Source organism: Oreochromis aureus, linkage group 15 (assembly GCF_013358895.1).
Source record: "Oreochromis aureus strain Israel breed Guangdong linkage group 15, ZZ_aureus, whole genome shotgun sequence".
NCBI lineage: Eukaryota > Metazoa > Chordata > Actinopteri > Cichliformes > Cichlidae > Oreochromis > Oreochromis aureus.
The window spans coordinates 9,000,589-9,009,605 of record NC_052956.1 but is presented as its reverse complement, the minus strand read 5'-3'; the positions used below and the strand labels follow the sequence as shown (position 1 = coordinate 9,009,605).

Here is a 9,017-nt window from a genome sequence, read left to right as displayed (position 1 = left end):
ATAGCCCTCCCCCCCTCCTCTCGCTCTCTCCAAGTAGCCAATGAGACCAGCGAGGTTCCTAACACTTAGCTCTTCTGCCGAAGCGCGCGCATTGCACTGATTAATCCTCCACGTGTCATCAGAGGAGAGCAGCAGCTGCACGCCTACCTGTGCGCGCACACCCTCCTCCAGATGCTTTAATATTTCAGCAGCAGTGCCAGGGGCTAATATTTACCGCAATAGGCTGGCATGCGCTGTGAGGGAAGCAACAGGGGAGTGAGTGAATGGCAGTACAATGGGACAGACAGCCTGTCCTCCCGTACTTTCACATGCACTAAACCGCTGATCATAAATACCGGATGATTAGTATTTCGTTCCACCATCCAGCTGCAGCAGGTCGATGTGCCTCTCACCCACCGCACACTGCACAGCGCCCTAAGACACGCCAAACAATCAGGAAGATGAATCACGTTGATAAGCTGAGTGCATTGCCTCATGGGACGAGCGTTTCAAGGCAGATTGCTTATCTACGGGGAATCTGCCAGCCGCACGCAGGGCTACTGCGGTCTTTATTCAGACAAGAGGAAAGAAGTCATCAAATATTTGGGTTCTTGTTACTGTAAAGCTGGGGACGGGTGGCAAATCTTTCAATTACTAGGAATAAAGAAGCAAAATAACACTTACTCACGTACCCTCTCAAAACTTAATCGTGCATTTAATTCTTTTTCATAACTCTGCCAACTAAATTAGCACTCCTAACCTTTTAGTGTCCAGTTTTCTGTGAGTCTGAGCAGACAGGTGCTTTAAAAATAATGGATGGAGTGGGGAAAAGTGACGTTTTAGATATTAGATATTGGAGTTGCCATGACAGCTGTCTATTTGTGGCTGACATTTCTATGGCATTTATCTTCATGAGAGCTCAGAAAAGTGGGTCTATTGTGGTTAGCACTCACTGTATTGACTGTATTCTTTTGTGAATGTTCCCTCAGCATGAAAGTCAATATAAATACAGATGTTTGATGGTAAAATTGAGGACTCTGTGAAGAGGCAGACGTGTGCTGTTGTTTTTCTTTTTCAGCTTTTGCATCAAGCTTAACTTCCTTTCTCTATAGTGTAATAAAAAAGATTTTTATTAGATGTAAAGATGAGTTTATTCGGACCAGTACTATCCACGTTACAGCTTCAGTGTAAGACTGGAAGTCAGGATAGTTTTGCAGTGATTTGTAAACAATGTCCTAAACCTCCTTTAGAGTCTTTTACATTGCCATAATTTTCAGAGAAGACAGAGATGCTGCCTCACACCAAGCTGTGCCTTACTGTGCTATGCTGGGAATTTCTATTCTTTACCCCCCCAAATCCCCCCTGCAGCCTTTATTTAGTAAGTAAGTAAGGAGGTAAAATTTATTTATATAGCACTTTTTAAGACAAGAAGCTATTACAAAGTGCTTCACATGAGAATGTAAAATCATATCAAACAAACAATATAACAATATAAAGGAAGTATAAAAGCATATAAAAAAACAACATATTACACGCAAACATTACCCAAATGCCTGTCTAATCAGATGTGTTTTAAGCTGTTTTTTAAAAGAAGCCACAGAGTGGATGGTGCGTAGCGGGGGAGGTAAACTGTTCCAAAGTATTGGAGCTCGGGTTTGAAAAGCGCGATCCCCCTTCGTTTTCAGATGGGTCCGTGGAACAGATAGAAGACCACTATTAGTGGATCTAAGAATCCACTTTGGAGAGTATTGTTGGAGAAGCTCAGTGATATAGGTGGGGGCCTAACCTCGTAAAGACATAAATGTAAAAGTGAGGATTTTAAACTTATATCTGTACCCAACCGGAAGCCAGTGCAAGGATTTTAACATGGGAGTGATATGGGAGAATTTATTACTGTGGGTTAAAAGTCTTGCTGCAGCATTTTGGACCGCTTGGAGGCGATTTAAGGAAGCCTTAGACAGACAGGAAAAGAGTGCGTTACAATAGTCTAACCAGGAGGAGATGAAGGCGTGGACAAGCATCTCCAGTTCAGCTTTGGAGACAATAGTCCTAAGTTTGGCAATATTTCTTAAATGAAAGAAGCAGGAGCGGGTCACAGATTTAATATGAGCGTCAAAAGACAGAGATTGATCAAAGATTATTGGGATAATCTTTGATCAATCTCGAGCCACTGCTCAAGTCCACTAAAATGGATCTCAAATAAAATTATAAACTCCAGAGTGACATCCCAGCACGAGCTTCACTTGAATTCACTTGTAAACATCTGAAAATAGGAGACAATGAATAAAAGGAATTAGTTCCCAAACAGTTGAATGTTTAATACTTTGTGATTTGGATTTTATTTAATCTATGGCAGTAGCTTCCTGCCTTTAAAAAATGTTACTGTCTGCTGTAGTGACTTTAACCCATCACAGGTGAAATTAAATCATGCTTTGTGACTTGTTATACGTAACCAGTGCCAACCTGTGCAAACTAAGCCTGTTTTTGTGTGACTTGGGCCTCATCTACAAATTATGCCACCAAAAATGTTCACACTTCACTGTCATACTGTCCTCCCACTGATACCTCCACTGGTGTAAATTCATTTTTCAGATGAGCAGTGTCAGTCAGAAAGATGAAAATGAAACTGTGTTTTCATTAATTTCTGTAGATTTCTGAAATGCGCAAGTACGAGTTTGACTTGCCATTTTCTCAGGCAGTCAGTCTTCATGGTTTAACAAGTAAATGAGACTCTTGTTAAGTAAATACAACCACAAAATATTTTTATATTTTTTTTTTAAAAATAACTTTCAAATTAGTTGTTTAGAATTGCAATTCTGACTAGACTTGTGACTTGTGTGAATGTGTGTGTGAATGGGTGGATGACTGGATGTGTAAAGCGCTTTGGGGTCCTTAGGGACTAGTAAAGCGCTATACAAATACAGGCCATTTACCATTTACCATTTAGACTTCACTAATGTTGGACTTGATATATTGAGTGCTCTATACTGTTTTTATCTTCTTGCTTAAACTTGAAAAATTCACTGTGAGTGCATTGTACATTTCCAGTGTAAATTAGAATTTACAGTATACTGCGAATGATTACATTTTGAGGTGAAGATCAGTTTGGGCAACTCAGTTGGTGGGATGTATATGCTGTACAATGAAACTGTACTTTGTAGTGATGATTCCTTTGCTTATAGGTTACAATGAAGATAAAAAAAACCCATACAAGATCAGACCCAGGCAACCATTTTAATACTATTTGAGCTTTAATAACTAACTTCACAGTTCATTTGTCTTGTTGATCGTCATTCACATTGACTGCTTCTTAGTGTATATTTTCAAACTCATTATGAACTGTTTTCTGACTGTTTTCTGTCTACTCTCCGAACTTGTGGTAAACTCACTGAGATTCATTCCTTATACTCTGAAGAAAGAAAAAAATGGCTTTTACAAACCTCTGGCAGTATTTTTGTACCTTCATGTAACCAAAACATCTTTTTATGCAGGTGGTGTCTTAAAAGGCTCATTTTAATAAATGCATGAAACGCAGAGAACCTTTTAAAAGGTAGAAGGTCACTTCACACCCCGGCTCCCTTTTGAAACCTATTTATCTCTCTCTCCTCCCCTTTACTTTGAATTCTTCTCTGTGCTACTAGGTCTACATTTAGTTGAATAAAACTTTCAGGCAGCATCTCTTTAGCATCCCGGGGTTTAAAGTTCCTAAAGGAAAGCATCACTTGACATGAGGAAGACTTAAAGTGTTAATTGCTTGGTGTTCAGTGGCCAGTAAAAGGACTTTATGAGTAATGAGATGTCAGGGACTTAACAAATGACAGCAGACATAGACTCTTTATTGCTCTGCCAGGTTATTTTCAGATATTTGAAGTGTAATATTAGAAATATTGCTATGCATTAAAAGTTTTTTGGCTTGGGTATGAAGCAGTTATCTAAAGTTAATGGTTATTTAGTAAAAGGACATTATAAAACACTCTATGTAGCTGTGGTAGTACATTGCTGAATGCTATTAATAATACTTAATAGTAACACAACCCATAAATATTGCATGCAATTTCCTTCTTGTTGTTTTTTTTCCTTCACATTATTAGAGTATGTTCTTTGGGACGCCAGTCAAAACCAATTACACTGCTAAAATAAAATAAAATAAAGGAACACTTTATAATCAGAGTATAGCATGAAGTCCGTTAAACTTGTGGGTCGATCAGTTTCAGCTGTTTTAGTGTTTATGAAATGAACACAAGGACTAGAGTGGCAACAATGAGACAACCTCCAAAACACGAATCGTTTTACAGGTAGAGGCTGCTGACATTTTTTCCCTCTGCATCTTTTCTGTTTTGTCACTAGTTTTGCATTTGGCTAGTGTCAGTGTGCCTAGTGGTAGCATGAGCCGATACCTGAACCCTACAGAGGTTGCACAGGTAGTCCAACTCCTCCAGGATGGCACATCAGTATGTGCCATAGTTTCTGTAGGAAAGCTGCAGGGGGCAGTGGAAGGTCCTTAACCAATCAAGAGGACTGGTACCAACAACCTCTCGTGGGCCTTGTAGGGACCATGGAGCCCAATTGGCCCTAGAATACCAGACTTGGCAGGTCCTCCACTGGCACCCTATGCTTTTCACAGATGACAGCAGGTTCACCCTGAGCACATGTGACAGACATGAAAGGGTCTGGAGAAGATGTGGAGAATATTATGCTGTCTGCAACATCGGTTAATGTGACCTTTTTGGTAGTGGGTCAGTGATGGTGTGGGTAGGCATGTCCATGGACATCATGACCTCCACAGGCAATGGCACCCCAACTGCCATTAGGTTGGGGAAATCCTTGGGCTGACTCATTGTCAGACCCTACACTAGTGCAGTGGGTCCTGGGTTCCTCCTGGTGAGTGACCTGGCATCATGTGATAAGAGTATGCAGGCAGTTCCTGGAGGATGAAGGAACTGATACCACTGATTGGCCCCCACGCTCACCTGACCTAAGTCTAATAGAGGGGCATTATGTTTGTCCATCCAACACTTTCTAAGTGTTCCTTTATTTCATTTAATTTTATTTTTTGAGCTGTGTATAAAGATAAATAAAAACCAAACAATCCTCAAAGAGAACGGATTTGGTGACAGCAGGGGTTTAAAGATGAACACTGGCATTACACTGTATTTTGAATAAATTAAGATGGCATGCATCGCATTACATACTGTAAGTTGACAGCATTGTGAGTGTTTTACGTTCCAGTAAAATGTGTATGTGCTTATGTGGAGTTAATTATTTGATCAATGCTCCCAGTCATACCTTAAGAGGTGATCGGTCTCTCGAATAATGCTCCTGTAATCCTTAACAGTGCAGGCAGAAAGTCTGCGAGAACATTCAGTGGTTACATTTCAGGCTAACATTATCCAACAATATCCTTTACTACTTTTTATCGCACCAGTGCACATATAATTACATTTTCCTGTAGTTACTGGTGCCCTTGAACACGTCCACAGCGCACAGTTACCTAATACGTCTGTACATTTGTGTGGGTGGGGAAATATTTTTGCGTCATGGTTTTACTGTTTCCTACAGTAAATTAATTGACACAGACTCATATATCAGGAAAAATAATAAATCTAGCAGATGGTTTCCTAAATCCGTCCCAGTCAATTCAAAGAAAGGAAGCAGACAGTCATAAATTTTACCCCCTGTGTGCCCATTTCTTTTGTTTTTGGCTTCATCAAAGAAAATTCCATTAACAGCAGTGGTCTGTGCATAAGCCTTTATTTGAGTCAGCTTGTTGTGTAGATCTTTAAAGCACAAGCTGCTCTCTTTTCTTCTCCCAACCCCTTTATAAAAATGTTTTTAGGTGCCCGATACTAGCTTCCAATTTAGACAGAAAAGGTGGATTTTTCTTCTGCAGATCATCGAAAATATGAATAGAGTCCTTCTCAAGGACACTGGCGTCAGCAGTAACAGCTGTATAAGCCGCATGGTTTTACTGTGCATGAAAGCAATCTCACTCACTCAGACACTCTGAAAAATGTGACACTTTTAAAAACTACACTGGCCAAATGGACTTTCAGCAGAGTTCATGAGAACTGTTACATAATATATCGATTGTCTAGGTCATGAGCAATGCAGAAGACTGCTCGAGTGACTGAAATGTAATGGAAATAATCTGCATTTATGAGTGGAAGACCACTTACATAGAAGTCATTTATGTTGACGTTGCAATATATAGAGTTTCCTGTTCCTTTGCAGTTTCACATTTGCCACTGCTATGGTTCTTACTTTAGCATACAACCTTATCATTGTTCTTAGGAACATTTTTTTTCTATGCAAATAATATAAAATTGGCCTATAAGAAGACAATTGTTTATGATAATAATACTTTATCAATAAAGTCAATACAAGAGATTCTTGTGTGGGTGCAGTTTAAGAAGCGATGCATCACTGTTTCATTTACACAGACAAGTCATCCAGTTACAGCTTAATAAGCTCGTTATATTTATGCATTTAGTTATATTTATATTTAGAACACTGTCATGAGATAACATCTGTGAATTATATTAACTGACACCACTCTTGGTAAGTAGGTACTTTCTTGGTAAACACCACAGACATTTCCTGTATCTTCTTTTGATAAGTATAGCTCCAAAAAAAGATACAGGACATAGAAGCTATTTGTGATAATAGTTTCTGACAGTTTGTCTTATTTCTGATGAAACAGGAACCATTTAGAACTACCTTAATCCTTCATGGCAGTTCCACAAGGTGCTAGAAGATTTCCTCAGAGATTTTGGTCCATGTTGATGTGAGAGAATCGCACAGGTGCTGCAGATTTGTTGGCTATGCATTCATGATGTGAATGTCCCATCACAACACACCACAAAGGTGCTCTGAGAGTGTTAGAGTGTAATGGCATGTTTACCACTTTGAGATGGTTTGAGCTTTATGATATGGTGCCTTATCCTAATGGAGCAGCCACCTGAAGATGTTTGCACTCAAGACATAAAGAGATAAACATGGTCAGGATGAATAGGCATCAGTGGGCTGTGGCATTTAAACGATCGCCAGGTGGTACTAAAGGGCCCAAAGTGTGCCGTGAATATATCCGCCACACTATTACACCACTAGAGGCAAGATTGACCCATAGTTTCATCTTGTTTATACCAAATTCAGTGGCTAGGTTTTGGAGAGCAATGCAGTTGGCTACTTTTTTAGAATCTGTCGATGATTGATAAGATGACTGCTTACCATTTGAGGCTGGTAAACTGGTGACAAAATCCACCAAGATGTGGGACCAGGGCCAGTGAGGAATTGCTAGAGGCTGAAGCAGACCAGAGGCTTGTTGTGTGCTGCTCTTCCTGGCATTTCAGGTGCAGACTGTGCAGGCTGCTACGTATGTAGATATCTTTCTCTAGTGTGGCTCACCAGAAATAGTCTCAGAAGACAATTTCTACTTACCCCAGGGTGGCAGGCACAGTAGCAGTGTGCCCCCAGTGGATAACAGTGGAACAGGCTGTGGTAGGAACATAGCGGTGAGGGTGGGCGGTCCAGTGTCAGTCAGGGTCGTCCGACAGGGCACCCTGGATGGTCTCCTCCAAATCCCAGGTTAGAGCTCCAACAGTACAGGATGCCGGCAGGATTTGTTCAGGATCCAGCTGACTGGCGTTTTCTGAGAACTGGCATGAGAGAGCATCTGGCTTGATATTTATTGAACCTGGGCGATGGGAGATGTTGAAGAAGTTAAAGAAAAAACAGAGACCAGCAAGCCTGCTGAGGTGAACAGCTCCTTCAATTTGTAAAAGGCCACTTCGGAATCTGGGGACCAAACAAAAGGCACTTTGGGTGAGGAGAGTCATGTGAGAGGTGTGGCTACCTGACTGTAGTTGCAGATGCAGCAGCGATAGAAATTGGTGAATCCAAGAAAGCATTGTAGCTTTTTTCGTGAAGTCAGCATGAGCCATTCTGTGACTGTGTGTCTGTCTTCATCTGACCTCCTGCTAAGATATAGACCACAAATGTGATGAATGGTGAGTGAAACTTGCACTTTTCATCTTTGACACAGAGCCAATTCTCCAGAAGCTGCTGTAGTACACTGCAGTTGTGAACTTGGTGCTCCTGCAAGGTCTTAGAAAAAATCACAATGTTGTCAAGATATACGAAGACTTAACAAATCATTTACCAGTGCCTGAAATACTGCAAGAGCATCTGTAAGTCCAAAAGGCATGACCAGGTACTCAAAGAGTCAGAGAGGGGTATTAAAAACCGTTTTCCATTCATCACCCTCTTGGATGAGGACCAAATGCTAGGCATTGCGAAGGTCGAATTTAGTAAAGATTGTGGCTCCATGGAGGGGTTCAAAAGTGGAGCTAATTAGAGTGGATATTAATTTTTTTACTGTGATGTCATTGATCCCGCGATAGTCTACATGGTCTAAGAGTCTTATCGTTTATCACCACAAAGAAAAAAACAGCTCTACTGGGGAAGAGGATGGGCAGAAGAGAACAGGCGGATGATTCCTGCAGGAAATGATTCCTAGCTGTATTTCTCCATCCTGCTCCAGCCATGATAGGTTTGTATAAGCAGCTGGAGAGAGCAGGTCACCAGGAAGAAGGTCGATGGTGCAGTCATGGGGCCTATGCGGGGACAAAGATAGCACTTTGTCTTTGCTGAATACCTCCTGTAGGTCATGATACTGCACAGGTATAATGGAGAGATGACAGGTAAGATTCAGGCAGGCAGTGAGTTTTGAAGGAGCAGTGTCAGAAGAAAACCACACCACAAAAGGAAACTGGAGACACAAAGAGCACAAGATTAAACAGGGAAACACCTAAAGCAAAAAAAACATGGAGGCCGATTTACGGCTACTGTTTAGCTGAAAATAGAGTAGAGAGCAATGAAGTGTGCTACTTTATAGAATCTGTCCATCATTGATAAGATGACTGCTTACCATTTGAGGCTGGTAAACCGGTAACAAAATCCACCAAGATGTGGGACCAGGGTCAGCGAGGAACCCTGGTTTTGTCCTGACACTGCTCCTTCACTCCAACTCGCTGCCTGCC

General features: G+C 41.0%; 1 protein-coding gene across 1 annotated transcript in view; it reads left to right on the top strand.

The window, feature by feature from the left end:
* Nucleotides 1-9,017, top strand: part of si:dkey-71h2.2 (low density lipoprotein receptor adapter protein 1) — a 106,098-nt gene that overhangs the window by 79,782 nt on the left and 17,299 nt on the right. The gene's annotated exons all lie outside the window — the stretch shown is intronic.